Source organism: Aquarana catesbeiana, linkage group LG08 (assembly GCF_042186555.1).
Source record: "Aquarana catesbeiana isolate 2022-GZ linkage group LG08, ASM4218655v1, whole genome shotgun sequence".
NCBI lineage: Eukaryota > Metazoa > Chordata > Amphibia > Anura > Ranidae > Aquarana > Aquarana catesbeiana.
In genome coordinates this window covers 162,923,240-162,937,116 of record NC_133331.1, presented here as the reverse complement: position 1 = coordinate 162,937,116, position 13,877 = coordinate 162,923,240, and the positions used below count along the sequence as shown (strand labels likewise).

General features: G+C 44.1%; 1 pseudogene; it reads right to left on the bottom strand.

The window, feature by feature from the left end:
• Window positions 1-4,119: 4,119 nt before the first annotated feature.
• LOC141105312 (posterior protein-like) lies at window positions 4,120-5,710 on the bottom strand (annotated as a pseudogene).
• Window positions 5,711-13,877: the final 8,167 nt, after the last annotated feature.

Sequence of the window (13,877 nt, the reverse complement as noted above, 5' to 3'; positions counted from 1 at the left end):
CCCCAATATAGTGCTGAATATATCCCTCCTCTTTCGGGTTACTCCTCAGAAATAAGCGTCCTGCATGAACCTCATTCTGTGTCCGCACATCTCTGGAAGTAAGTCACTGGCACAGTGACTGCATTTGATTCAGTGTATACTCAGCACATATAAGGTAATAGGTTTTTATCAACCCCTGTGAGATGTTGCAGCGCCATGTGGTGAACGCATACTGTACCCTGGTAGCCAGCGTTTTGTTCTCTTTATCTAATGGAGCATGCTCCTGTGTGTATTCACTGGTAATAGCTGTGCAGGGTTTCAACATTTCAGGTGAGACATCAAGCAGGCGTATCTCCCCCATGTCCAATTCTGGTGTCCCACGTTTCCAGTAACCGAGAGCTTCTCTGTAGGACTGATAAGACTGAGATATCGCCCCCACAAGGAAGTTTTCACCCCCGTTGATGTGTCACCTGGCACCCCCTAGTCTGGCCAACCGACACCTTATTATGTATAAGTGCCAGTCTCCTGGGTACCTGCATCATGCTACTTCCGTTACGTCAATACATGTTATACATTAAAAACCTTTTCTTCTTTCAATTTCCTCCCTTCAACAAAAAAAACTACTTTACATTTCATGTTCTGACGGATTGGATATGTTAAATTCCTTCCCAACCTCCAACCCATTGCACATGTATTAATAGCACGTTTGCATTCATCAGTAGGGATGAGCTTCGAGTTCGAGTCGAACTCATGTTCGACTCGAACATTGGCTGTTCGCAAGTTCGCCGAACAGCAAACAATTTGGGCTGTTCGCGGCAAATTCGAATGCCGCGGAACACCCTTTAAAAGTCTATGGGAGAAATCAAAAGTGCTAATTTTAAAGGCTAATATGCAAGTTATTGTCATAAAAAGTGTTTGGGGACCTGGGTCCTGCCCCAGGGGACATGGATCAATGCAAAAAAAAGTTTTAAAAACGGCTGTTTTTTCAGGAGCAGTGATTTTAATAATGCTTAAAGTCAATCAATAAAAGTGTAATATCCCTTTAAATTTCGTACCTGGGGGGTGTCTATAGTATGCCTGTAAAGGGGCGCATGTTTCCTGTGTTTAGAACAGTCTGACAGCAAAATGACATTTTGAAGGAAAAAACTCATTTAAAACTACCCGCGGCTATTGCATTGCCGACAATACACATAGAAGTTCATTGATAAAAACGGCATGGGAATTCCCCAAAGGGGAACCCCGAACCAAAATTAAAAAAAAAAAATGACGTGGGAGTCCCCCTAAATTCCATACCAGGCCCTTCAGGTCTGATATGGATATTAAGGGGAACCCCGGCCAAAATTAAAAAAAAAAAAAATGACGTGGGGTTCCCCCTAAATTCCATACCAGACCCTTCAGGTCTGGTATGGATTTTAAGGGGAACCCCGCGCCAAAAAAAAAAAAAAAATGGCGTGGGGTCCCCCCAAAAATCCATACCAGACCCTTATCCGAGCACGCAACCTGGCAGGCCGCAGGAAAAGAGGGGGGGACGAGAGTGCGGCCCCCCCCCTCCTGAACCGTACCAGGCCACATGCCCTCAACATTGGGAGGGTGCTTTGGGGTAGCCCCCCAAAACACCTTGTCCCCATGTTGATGAGGACAAGGGCCTCATCCCCACAACCCTGGCCGGTGGTTGTGGGGGTCTGCGGGCGGGGGGCTTATCGGAATCTGGAAGCCCCCTTTAACAAGGGGACCCCCAGATCCCGGCCCCCCCCGTGTGAAATGGTAAGGGGGTTCTTACCCCTACCATTTCACTAAAAAACTGTCAAAAATGTTAAAAATGACAAGAGACAGTTTTTGACAATTCCTTTATTTAAATGCTTCTTCTTTCTTCTATCTTCCTTCATCTTCTGGTTCTTCTGGTTCTTCTGGCTCTTCTGGTTCTTCCTCCGGCGTTCTCGTCCAGCATCTCCTCCGCGGCGTCTTCTATCTTCTTCTCCTCGGGCCGCTCCGCACCCATGGCATGGGGGGAGGCTCCCGCTCTTCTCTTCATCTTCTTCATCTTCTTCTCTTCTTCATTTTCTTCTCCGGGCGGCTCCGCAACCCATGCTGGCATGGAGGGAGGCTCCCGCTGTGTGACGGCGCTCCTCGTCTGACAGTTCTTAAATAACGGGGGGCGGGGCCACCCGGTGACCCCGCCCCCCTCTGACGCACGGGACATGACGGGACTTCCCTGTGGCATTCCCCGTGACGTCACAGGGAAGTCCCGTCAAGTCACCGTGCGTCAGAGGGGGCGGGGTCACCGGGAGGCCCCGCCCCCCGTTATTTAAGAACTGTCAGACGAGGAGCGCCGTCACACAGCGGGAGCCTCCCTCCATGCCAGCATGGATTGCGGAGCGGCCCGGAGAAGAAAATGAAGAAGAGAAGAGGAGAAGAAAAGAAGAAGAGAAGAGCGGGAGCCTCCCCCCCATGCCATGGGTGCGGAGCGGCCCGAGGAGAAGAAGATAGAAGACGCCATGGAGGAGATGCTGGATGAGAACGCCGGAGGAAGAACCAGAAGAGCCAGAAGAACCAGAAGATGAAGGAAGATAGAAGAAAGAAGAAGCATTTAAATAAAGGAATTGTCAAAAACTGTCTCTTGTCATTTTTAACATTTTTGACACTTTTTTCGTGAAATGGTAGGGGTACTTATGTACCCCCTTACCATTTCACACAGGGGGGGGCCGGGATCTGGGGGTCACCTTGTTAAAGGGGGCTTCCAGATTCCGATAAGCCCCCCGCCCGCAGACCCCCACAACCACCGGCCAGGGTTGTGGGGATGAGGCCCTTGTCCTCATCAACATGGGGACAAGGTGTTTTGGGGGGCTACCCCAAAGCACCCTCCCAATGTTGAGGGCATGTGGCCTGGTACGGTTCAGGAGGGAGGGGGGGCCGCACTCTCGTCCCCCCCTCTTTTCCTGCGGCCTGCCAGGTTGCGTGCTCGGATAAGGGTCTGGTATGGATTTTTGGGGGGACCCCACGCCGTTTTTTTTTTTGGCGCGGGGTTCCCCTTAAAATCCATACCAGACCTGAAGGGTCTGGTATGGAATTTAGGGGGAACCCCACGTCATTTTTTTTTTAAATTTTGGCCGGGGTTCCCCTTAATATCCATACCAGACCTGAAGGGGCTGATATGGAATTTAGGGTGACCCCCACATCATTTTTTTTTTTTTAATTTTGGTTCGGGGTTTCCCTTTGGGGAATTCCCATGCCGTTTTTATCAATGAACTTCTATGTGTATTGTCGGCAATGCAATAGCCGCGGGTAGTTTTAAATGAGTTTTTTCCTTCAAAATGTCATTTTGCTGTCAGACTGTTCTAAACACAGGAAACATGCGCCCCTTTACAGGCATACTATAGACACCCCCCAGGTACGAAATTTAAAGGGATATTACACTTTTATTGTTTGACTTTAAGCATTATTAAAATCACTGCTCCTGAAAAAACGGCCGTTTTTAAAACTTTTTTTTGCATTGATCCATGTCCCCTGGGGCAGGACCCAGGTCCCCAAACACTTTTTATGACAATAACTTGCATATTAGCCTTTAAAATTAGCACTTTTGATTATTCATGTTCGTGTCCCATAGACTTTAATGGTGTTCGCGTGTTCGAACGAACTTTTTTCCTGTTCGCATGTTCTGGTGCGAACCGAACAGGGGGGTGTTCGGTTCATCCCTATTCATCAGTAGAGATTTCGGCAAAAATGTTTCACAAGTCTTGTTGATAGGCACAGTCTCAGATTCAGCATTAGCCCTAAATTGTCCATAAGCAAAAACTTCATTTGTAACTCTTGAATCCATTAATGCCTGACTATTGTTTATCTTATTTTTTCATTGTTTGCAAACAATTACTAATTAATGAGCTCATGGTACCATATGATAATCGATTATGCATTTACAATAACCTAACCCCTGTTTTGCTAAATTTGCCCACTGTTCTCACTTGAAGGACCTGGAAACAAAACACAGACATTAGTATCCAAACAAGTTTTACTTCTTCCAAGTTCACTGGAAAAGAAACCCAAAGGCAGCGATTACACCCAATTATCATGACAATTGACTTTTTGAGTCCCCCAAGCCTTTTCCCATTAATTGTAATGCTAGGGAACAATTGCCATATTTTCCTATACTAAGCAAGCAGTATTGGTAAACTTTGCCATATTACTCAGGAAAAATGGCAATGCAATTTGCGTCCAACTACATACAGGCCAGAATGGTAGATTAGCCCAGGGGGCAAAAATTGGAATGTTCATTCAGTCTTGTTGCTGGCTGTTTTTAGGGTGTGGACTGTCATTTCTTATCTCTTATTCAGAACTGTGTGATCTGTCCTGGCTGCTATCTTTCATATCAGGCCTTTGTGCTATGCTGTCCTTGTCCTGGGAGCGGGTTTTCTTTGCAGATACCTGTATTTCTGGGGTTTCCTGCTCCATACTAGCAATGTTATTGGCTTTACGAAATCTATGTCCATGTCTATTCCATTTAGAATGTCTGAACTCTCTCTGCCTTCCTGTATCTCTGCTTATTACGGATACACCTGCCTTTGACCCATATTCCCTATCACTGGACTCTTGACAGAAGTCTTGCAGAATATTGACAACATTTTGGTAGGATCTAGCATTCCTCAGAGCCATTCTAGTGGGATAGCTTACATAACACTTATTGGCCATTGAGTATATGAAACTTGTATCATCCTCCAATAAGTCAGGACAGTTGAACACTTTCGTATACAATGTAAGATACTCACTGCAGAACAATATTGGGTCATCTACGTTCCTAAATTTCATTCGCTGTAAATCACTCATACCATTATCACGACTGTCCACAATACTGCAACTCTTTCCTCCACACCTCTGCATCTGCTAAGTTATCATTAACCTGTGCAGATAACTGGCCTGCCTAAGGTCCTGGTAGCCATGCTTTCAGAAGAGAACATGCATCCTCATTACTCAAATGAAATTTAAGGACTAGAGCCTCAAATTTATTGGACAGACGCACTGGTGATTCCAGGGCATTAAATTCACCCAGAATCTGGCACAAAGTAAGTCTCTCTTGGATTGTAATCAAACTGTTATTCTGCTTCGAAGCTATGGGTGCAATTGCAGACTGTGTTTCATCATAGCCCTTCTCCTCATTGACTGTGCAGATATTGGCCAATTGGCATGTTCCTTCGTGCTCATTGAGCAATACTATACATTGCTCTTTAGTAAGAAGCTGGGAGTGTGCATTTGCTAATTTTCTTTCTAAAGACATTACCAACTCTTCCATCTCTGACAACTTTATTCGCAATGACTCTAAAAGTTTGCTCTTCATATCACAGTCCATGCTGCACCTGTGAAGCTGTTCTTGTAGCTCACTGTTTCTTTCTGACAAATTGCCTGCTGTAGCCCGCAATTCATCCATCTCACTACTGGAGGCTGTTGCAATCTTTAGAAGGTTTTCACTGATTTCCTCCAAGTCCTCCCCGAGACGTCTCCTCTCTGCTTCCCACTTCCCCTCCATTTGCTCAGATATAAATTTAATTCTGAGCAACACTGAAATTTCATTTGCCAACCTTTCTTTCTTCACTTTCTTTTTTAGCTGTTTACCCAATAATCTGCTATTATGTTGCTGACACTGAGACAATAGTACCTTACATTGGCTTTTAAGAGGTTCATCTGCACATGAATGATAACTGGCAGAAGCATACTTTTTAACACATGTATACACAAGTTCCATTTCACAACCATACCATCCACACAATATCCAATTCTATTTGTACTAACGTTCCAACACTATACTGAGTAATAAACCAAACTCAATTATCGTTAGCTCTTACAACTCAAGAAAAAAAAAAACGACTCGCTCTTCTAGCATTCAGTATTCTTCATTCATTACCACTTTTACCTGATATCATTCAAAACAATTAAACTTTTGCATATCCATAGAAAAGACTGACCACACTTACTGTGGCATTATCGGCTGCCTTGTATCTGAGCACTTCTGTCCTGTAGGTTCTATGTGGCTTTTAGGATTACCACATGCTTTCTGGCGAATATCCATTGATATGCTAATTTGCAATTTAGTCTGCACTGAAGCTCGTCTAACCTGTTTTTACCACAGTTGCTTACACAATGATTGTGGGTTCGAGTCCCATCTGGGGTGCCAAATGATGTAATCGATGCAATATTATACACTCTAGTATATCCTATATAACTACTGCATACATGTATTAACTTGTCTATCCCTATAAATTAGCTAGTCTATGAGAATCTGATAAGCACAATGATATAACAAACACCTCTGAGGGTTATAGGTAATGATGTAACTGATACAATAATGATTTTTTTTATATCTGTGTATTAATTTGTCTAATCCCTATAGTTAGTTAGTCTATTAAACTCTGAGCACATGTTATTGTTAATATCACAATAATACCAGATTAGCTATGCAACCAAACACAAGGTGCTGCTAGTAAAACAATATCTTATTTATTTCCCAAGAAAATAGGAATGTACTAACATCACACACTACACAGCACAGTATATATACAGAGCATATAACAACAATGAAATATCAAAGATACTTATCACACATGGTTTCATCTGCTGGTTCTGGAAGATAAAAGGGGCCTGGGCCACATGGAATTTAAGCCCAAGCCCTCAGGCAGAGCGAAGTTCCAAGATGGCAGAGAGACAGCCTCATGGCAGGCTTTGCAGCGAAACAGAGAAAGAACTCTCTGTACCAACCCTTTTTTACAAACTCACTCATCACTCATTCAAACTCCCCCCATTGCCAGTCCCATTTGTTTGGACCAATCAGTGTTCACATGACAATCCTCCTCATATTACTGACTGTTCTGCCATACTTGGCTCTGGGGGCAGTATTGCAGTCCATGCGCACTGGGTCATCTTTGTAATCAATCTCTTTGAAGCCTGTAATCACACATATCACAGCAGGTGGGCTGGAGACAAGCCCTTTTGCTATGAAAATTCTGTTTGGGGCCACATTCCTCTGTACTTTTTAAAACTGTGGGACTGCAAGTGTCAGCATGGCTGATCTTGGTTGTAAGAACAGATGTGTGGAAACTTTAGACAGATAACATTAGACCATGTTGACTTCCAACAACATGTTTCCCGTGTTTAGAACAGTCCGAGAGCAAAATGACATTTCCAAAGGAAAAAAAGTCATTTAAAAGTATTAATTAATTGTCGCTCCCGGCAATACACATAAAAGTCATTGAAAAAAACAGCATGGGATTCCCCTACAGTCCATTACCAGGCCCTTTGGGTCTGGTATGAATATTAAGGGGAACCCCAAAACAAAATTTAAAAAAAAATGGCGAGGGGGTCCCCCCAAATTCCATACCAGGCCCGAGGGTCTGGTATGGATATTAAGGGGAACCCCGCATCAAAATTAAAAAAAAAATGGTGTGGGGTCCCCCTAAAAATCCATACCAGACCCTACAGGTCTGGTATGGATTTTAAGGGGAACCCGTGCCAAAATTAAAAAAAAAATGGCATGGCATGGGGGTCTCCTCAAAAATCCATACCAGACCCTTATCCGAGCACGCAACCTGGCAGGCCGCAGGAAAACAGGAGGGTATGAGAGAGCTCCCCTACCTCCTGAACTGTACCAGGCCATATGCCCTCAACATGGGGAGGGTGCTTTGGGGTAGTGGCCCCCCCAAAGCACCTTGTCCCCATGTTGATGGGGACAAGGGCCTCATCTCCACAACCCTTGCCTGGTGGTTGTGGGCGTATGTGGGCGGGGGGCTTATCGGAATCTGGAAGCCCCCTTTAACAAGGGGACCCCAAGATCCTGCCCCCCGTGTGAATTGGTAATGGGGTACAAACCTTCCATTTCACAAAAACAGTGTCAAAAATGTTAAAAAAGACAATAGCCAGTTTTTTTAACAATTCCTTTATAAATGTCTTCTCTCTTTCTCCGCTTCTTCTTCCATCTTCTTCTGGTCTTCCTTCAGTTTTCTTCTTCTTCCTCCATCTTGTTTTTCCCCTATCTTCCTCTGCTTCTTCCTGTGGTCTTCTCCTCCGGCATCTTCCTCCGGCTTCTTCTTCTCCGCTTCGTCCTCCGAACGATCCACCTCAATCAGAGTCTCCCGCTGTTTGAGGCTTCTGTTCTTGTGACAGTTCTTTTATAACTGAGGGCGGGGCCACACCGTGATGTTCCCGGGTGACCCCGCCCCCCTTTGACGCCTTGGGAAAGCCATAGAGATGTCCCCGTGGTCCAATGGCTAGGTTGGGGTTAGAATTTCCAACATTAATGCATCAGCCTGATCACTGCAAGTCTACACACACTACATGGGTTACATGAGCTGACTCCACATAACCATTTTATTTGTTCCCTAGGTTGTTTCATACCACCAGGACATATAATTTAGCATCTGTATTTAGCTTACAATGCATGCTGTCAGAAGGAATAAGTCTCATCTCACTGCGACTAATATTTTGGATGAATTAAACATATTTCCTCTGAACTTAAGATAATGACAAAGATTGTAGATGGTTCAGAGGCTCAGTGTTTACAGACCTCGTCTCTCTGATGGGTTTCGCAGATGACAGGTCTAAAGTTGTCCACCCTTTATGCATACAAGCCTACAGGGCCTTTCAGTGGGTCGTTAGCAGCTACCAGCGCACCGGATTTATGAACAAACTCTTTAGCCGAGGGGAGGGAACAGTGACAGTAGATCTAAAAATTCCCCTCTCTGGAGTTTCCTCCTTCTTTCTTAAACTAAACAATCTTCCCTCTCTTTTCAGTTTCTTTATGGTAAGACAAGATTTGAAAGGCTAAAGGAAGTTAAACAAGGTTAAGGATTCTAGGGAGCCAATCTCTACTGAAGTCCTGGGGGGGGGGGGGGGGGGGGGTGGCTCTGCAGGGCCACAGAGATAGTTTGCTGGACAGAGTTCAAAGTAGCATTTCATAGTTTTTTTCGGTGGCCTTCTTTGCTGCACTAAGATTCTTGGAATTAGTTCCGCTCGCCAAACACAAGTGGGGGACCTACAATTGGAGGATGTGTTTGGATTATATTAGACAAAGACCAGCCGTAAAAGTGCAGTTGTTCATGAATTTGGACGGCTCCCCTTTAAGCAAATTCCAATTCACAAGGGTGTTTGAAAAATGCAAAAAAGTTTTGGGTTTGGAAAGGGCACAACTGATGTCTCATTCTTTAGAATAGGAGCAGCCACAGAGGCAGCCAGGCTAAGTCTAGGTGAGGGATTGATCAAGAAACTCGGTAAGTGGAAATCGGATAGTTTTCTATTATATGTTCACCCTAACTCCCTTATTTAAATGATTGCAGGTTTCCTGAAAATAGTTTGGATTGTCGGACATTCCTTCGTACATTGGACAATGCAAAGAGAGTTGATGGGAGAGTCTATTCTAAGAACCTGTGTTTAGACCGGAAGGAGTTCAAGGTTATGTGGCATGGGAAGGTTGGTATGGCTTGGTCCAATTTATTTGTAGAACTAGGAAGGCTATATCAGATGTGGCCAGCACCTGATGTCTTAATCTTACATTTGAGAGGAAATGATTTGGGGAAAGTAAAAACCCTTGATCTGATCTTTACAATCCGAGATGACTTAGTAAGGTTTCATTTATCATCCCCTAGGACAGTTTTGATTTTTTCGGAAATTATCCCCCGTTTGAAGCGGTCAAATTCTTGTTACTTATGTCCGCTAGAAAAAGTGAGAAATAGGATTAATCAGGCAACACAGAAGTTTTTAAGTTACTGTGTAGGGTGTTCTTATAGGCACAGAGAATTGGAAGGCAGGCTCCCCGGGCTTTAGAGGGGTGATAGAGTCCATTCGACAAAAATAGGCTTGGATAGTTTCAATGCAGGTCTCCATACCTGCATTGAAAAGGCTGCGATTTGGGGTCTGGGTGACAGGTGTTTTTTTTTTACCACCTGTCTTCTGGTTGATTCCCCTTTCTTTGATGATACATCTTGAGCCGTATTGGCTGAGCAGTTTTTATGTGTTTTTAATTGAAAACTTTACTTTATTTATTAAAGGGGTTGTAAACCTTCGTGTTTTTTCACCTTAATGCATCCTAGTCACCTGGCAGTGACCGCCCCCCCAGCCCCCCATTTTACTTACCTGAGCCCCATAATTCTGTTGGCGGGGACACACACTCTCCCTCTCCCCACGAGGTCCTGGATCTTGAATGGATAGATTGATAGCAGCGTAGCCATTGGCTCCCGTTGCTGGCACTCAAATCCAATGACGTGGGTGCCAGGAGGCGGAGCCGAGTTCAGCATTTGGCAGCTATGGATGCAAATGCTGGACTCGGGAGCATGCCCGCAATGTATTTCCCCCAGGAGAGTGCTTCTCCTAGGGGGTTATCTGATGCTGGGAGGAGCCGCAAAAGCCACCGGGGTACCCCAGAAGAGCAGGTTGGGGGCTACTCTGTGCAAAACGAGCTGCACAGTGGAAGTAAGTATGACATGTTTGTTATTTTTTTTTTAAATGAACCCTTACAGTCACTTTAAATCCAAAAATAATGAAGGCCGCGGCCAAAAATTTTATCCAATTAAAGGTGTGTGTGTGTGTGTTTTATTGGGTTTGTAATGCTGCTGACTGCTATCCCATGAAAGGAAAAGGGGGAAAAACTGTTTTAAGACCCCCTTCCCTCATGAGATTGTGGCAGCGGGGTTTCAAGTGTCCCTCTTTAGTTAAAAAAATGTGGGAAAGCTTACCATTGGCTCCTGACCTCTGGAGAGGTCAGGTAACCATTGTATCCAGGCAGTTTAGGGGGATCTGTGAGGGAATTTTGAAATAAAAAGGGGGTTCCGAGCCTCAGAGGTCCAGACGTTCAGTAGCAGCAAGCTGTGCTGTTCCCGCCCTCCCCTCAGTCATGGCTATTTTATTATGTGGCAGTGTGACCTTTTAAGTTCTTTTTGAACAAAAGTTTTTGCACTATAAATAAATATTTGAGTACACTGTGTTATATGTTGAAAATATGGGGTGATTCCCCTTTTTTGATGATACAGCTTGAGCCCTAGTGGCTGAGCTGTTTTTACATGTTTTTAATTGAAAACTTTACTTTATTTATTAAAGCCAATAATAATAAAGGCCGCGGCCAAAAATGTTATCAAATCAAAGGTATGTGAGTTTTATTGGGTTTGGAATACTGCTGACTGCTATCCCATACCTCTGATGCTTTTAAATCTAATGTTACCGAATGTAAAGCAGTCAGTATTAACCAGGAAGTTATTTGTCTTGGCGAACAGTAAACAAATGTAGCACCCTCCTAGATAGCTGCTAGGATTAGGTAAATTTAGTTTTGGCTCACTGTATCCAAAGGAGCTGCTGTTTTGTTGTTAGGTAAATTTAGTTCCAGCTCACTGTAATTAGCAGCTGCATGTGATTAGTTGGGTCTTTTTAATGTTTCAGCTGCAGCAAGTTTGATTGTTTCCTCTGTTTTCTGAAGAATTGTGGATCTCTAGAACATATGTGTGGAGCACTGCAAATAGCAGCATGAATATTTATACAGCCCATGCCAATCCCAGGAAGAGTGACCCTAAAGGCTGCTGGGAATCTGTATAAATACTCTGAGACCCATAGCAGTCTTGCCTTATCCTGGATAGGAGAAGTTCAGCCTGGGGGGATTGCTGCCCTCTGGACAGCCCTGCCATGTGTTTGCTGTTTGTGAGGCCTAGGGTTGCCACCTTTTCTTCAAGTCAAACCTGAACACTTTAGAGGTGCACAGCAAATTTTTATATTATAAACTATACATATATTTTGCTATTAAATAACATTTCTAATCATCTGAAGTTAATACCAAGAGTTCCCCTTTACATCAAAGTCCACAGAGCTCTACTTTTACATCTGAAATCGCAGAGTTCCCTTTCACTGTAAGGGGAGACTCTGCAGACTCCGGGGACCTAACATAAGGGATGCTCTTGGAACCCTGAATTAAGGGGGAACACTGAGAACTGATGTACGGAGAGGACTTTAATGTAAGGGGGAACACTGTGCCCTTTGGTATAAATGGGAACTCTGATCTAAGGGGTTGTTCCAAGAACCCTGATTTACTTTAGTGTACTCTCTTAGAGGCAGGAGAGAGAAGGGGGGAGACTTGAAAGGCCTGGATACTTTCCTAAATGTACATAATATAACTGGGTACTGACATTTATAGGTAAAGTTGATCCAGGGATAATCCGATTGCCTCTCTGGGATCAGGAAGGAATTTTTTCCCCTGCTGTAGCAAATTGGAGCATGCTCTGCTGGGGTTTTTTGCCTTCCTCTGGATCAACTGTGGGTATAGTATTGGGTATATTGTTTTTTTGTTTTTTTTGTTTTTTTTTATGGTTGGACTGGATGGACTTGTGTCTTTTTTCAACCTGACTAACTATGTAACTATGTAACTTCAGTCAGAGACAAGGATAGATGGTGAGCTCACTCACCCCTTGGCAGTCAGCACCTCTCATCCAGATGTATCTGAGGCTTCAAATTTCCAGCCCACACTTTCCTTTTCTGAAGCACAGTGCCAGGGAATGGAGTGTGGGCAGACACAGGGGGTCGGGGCGGGAGTAAGAGGTGCAGATCGAGCCCTCTCTACTCTTCCATCTGTGTGTGTGTTTGGGGGGGGGGGATTGTTAGTGCTGGCTTTGGGCAGTGTGACAGAGAGTGTAACAGACACTCTCAGTTTAGACAACTGCAGCCAGCAACCCTGCTGGGAAGCCACAGTCCAGTCTGAATAATGTGTCTTCAGGCAGTCTGAAGCCTGGACGCATGGTTCCAAACCCGAACTGTCCGGGTGAGGCCCTAGTGAGGCCTGAAGTTACAAAGAATTGATTTCTGAAGTTACAAAGAACTGACTGAGGGGCTGTCATCTGAAGATCTAGACTGGTATCACATGAAAGAGGTGTCACATGTGGTATCACGTGAAAAAGGTGTCGAATGGATATTGGAAGGAGGTAACCGACTTTCCAGGGACATTTGTGACTACAGACGGTGGGAGAGATCTTAGAGACTTTTGGGCTGCTGCCGACCCCTCTGGTGCTAGAGAGTCAGCTGTGTGCTTATGTAAAGGGGACATCAGCTGGTGTCCTGAAGAGCTTAGTCAATCTAATTATAATTCTTTGTGAAGGGACTCTGCTCTGATTCCACAGTCCACAGCTTGCTTTTGCAAGGACTTTTGCTTCAGCTCTATAGAAGGAAGTTTACCGCCCTCATCTTGTACATAGTTCACTTTGGAGTATCCCACTCAAATCCCCCATCCCTATACAAGTTACCCCAAAAATAAAAGCACCAAAAAGAACACCTCTGGACTTGTTATGAACCAAAGGGTGACTATGAACATGTGCCTGGCTGCAGGGCAACCATTGGGAAAAAAGAACCTGGGCAATTTCCAGGGGCTCCTTCGGTGGTAGCGCTACACATACATGTATTTCTACATGTATGTATTTCTAAGTGGTGTATTTAGCTATTTGTGGGTACAACTACATCTACCATTGCTGTCATGTAAATTGTATACCCCTTCCTCTTGCAATCCTTATATAAAAGTTACATGACATATGTTAATATACATTCTCCACTTTGAAATCCAGCAGCCAACACTTCTAGTGGCTCTCACTCCCAGAGCTCTCAATGACAGCCGGGGCCCCCACGGACAATCAGTAACCAATCAGAGTGATTCCCACTTATGTGATCACTATGTCAGCTGCAGTGTTTATCAGCAATTCCATAATTTTTTTATAGCAAAACTGTCATATATGGTTGAACTATTAAAAATTATAATATATTAATAAAAACAGTGTTCCAAGTATAAACTGATGTGTCCTTACATAAACCTTGTATGTTCTTTAAAATAACAATATAAAGAAAATGTTCTACTTCCGTTTTGTCACTGGGTGAACAGGAACAAGTGGCATGGAGTGAACAGA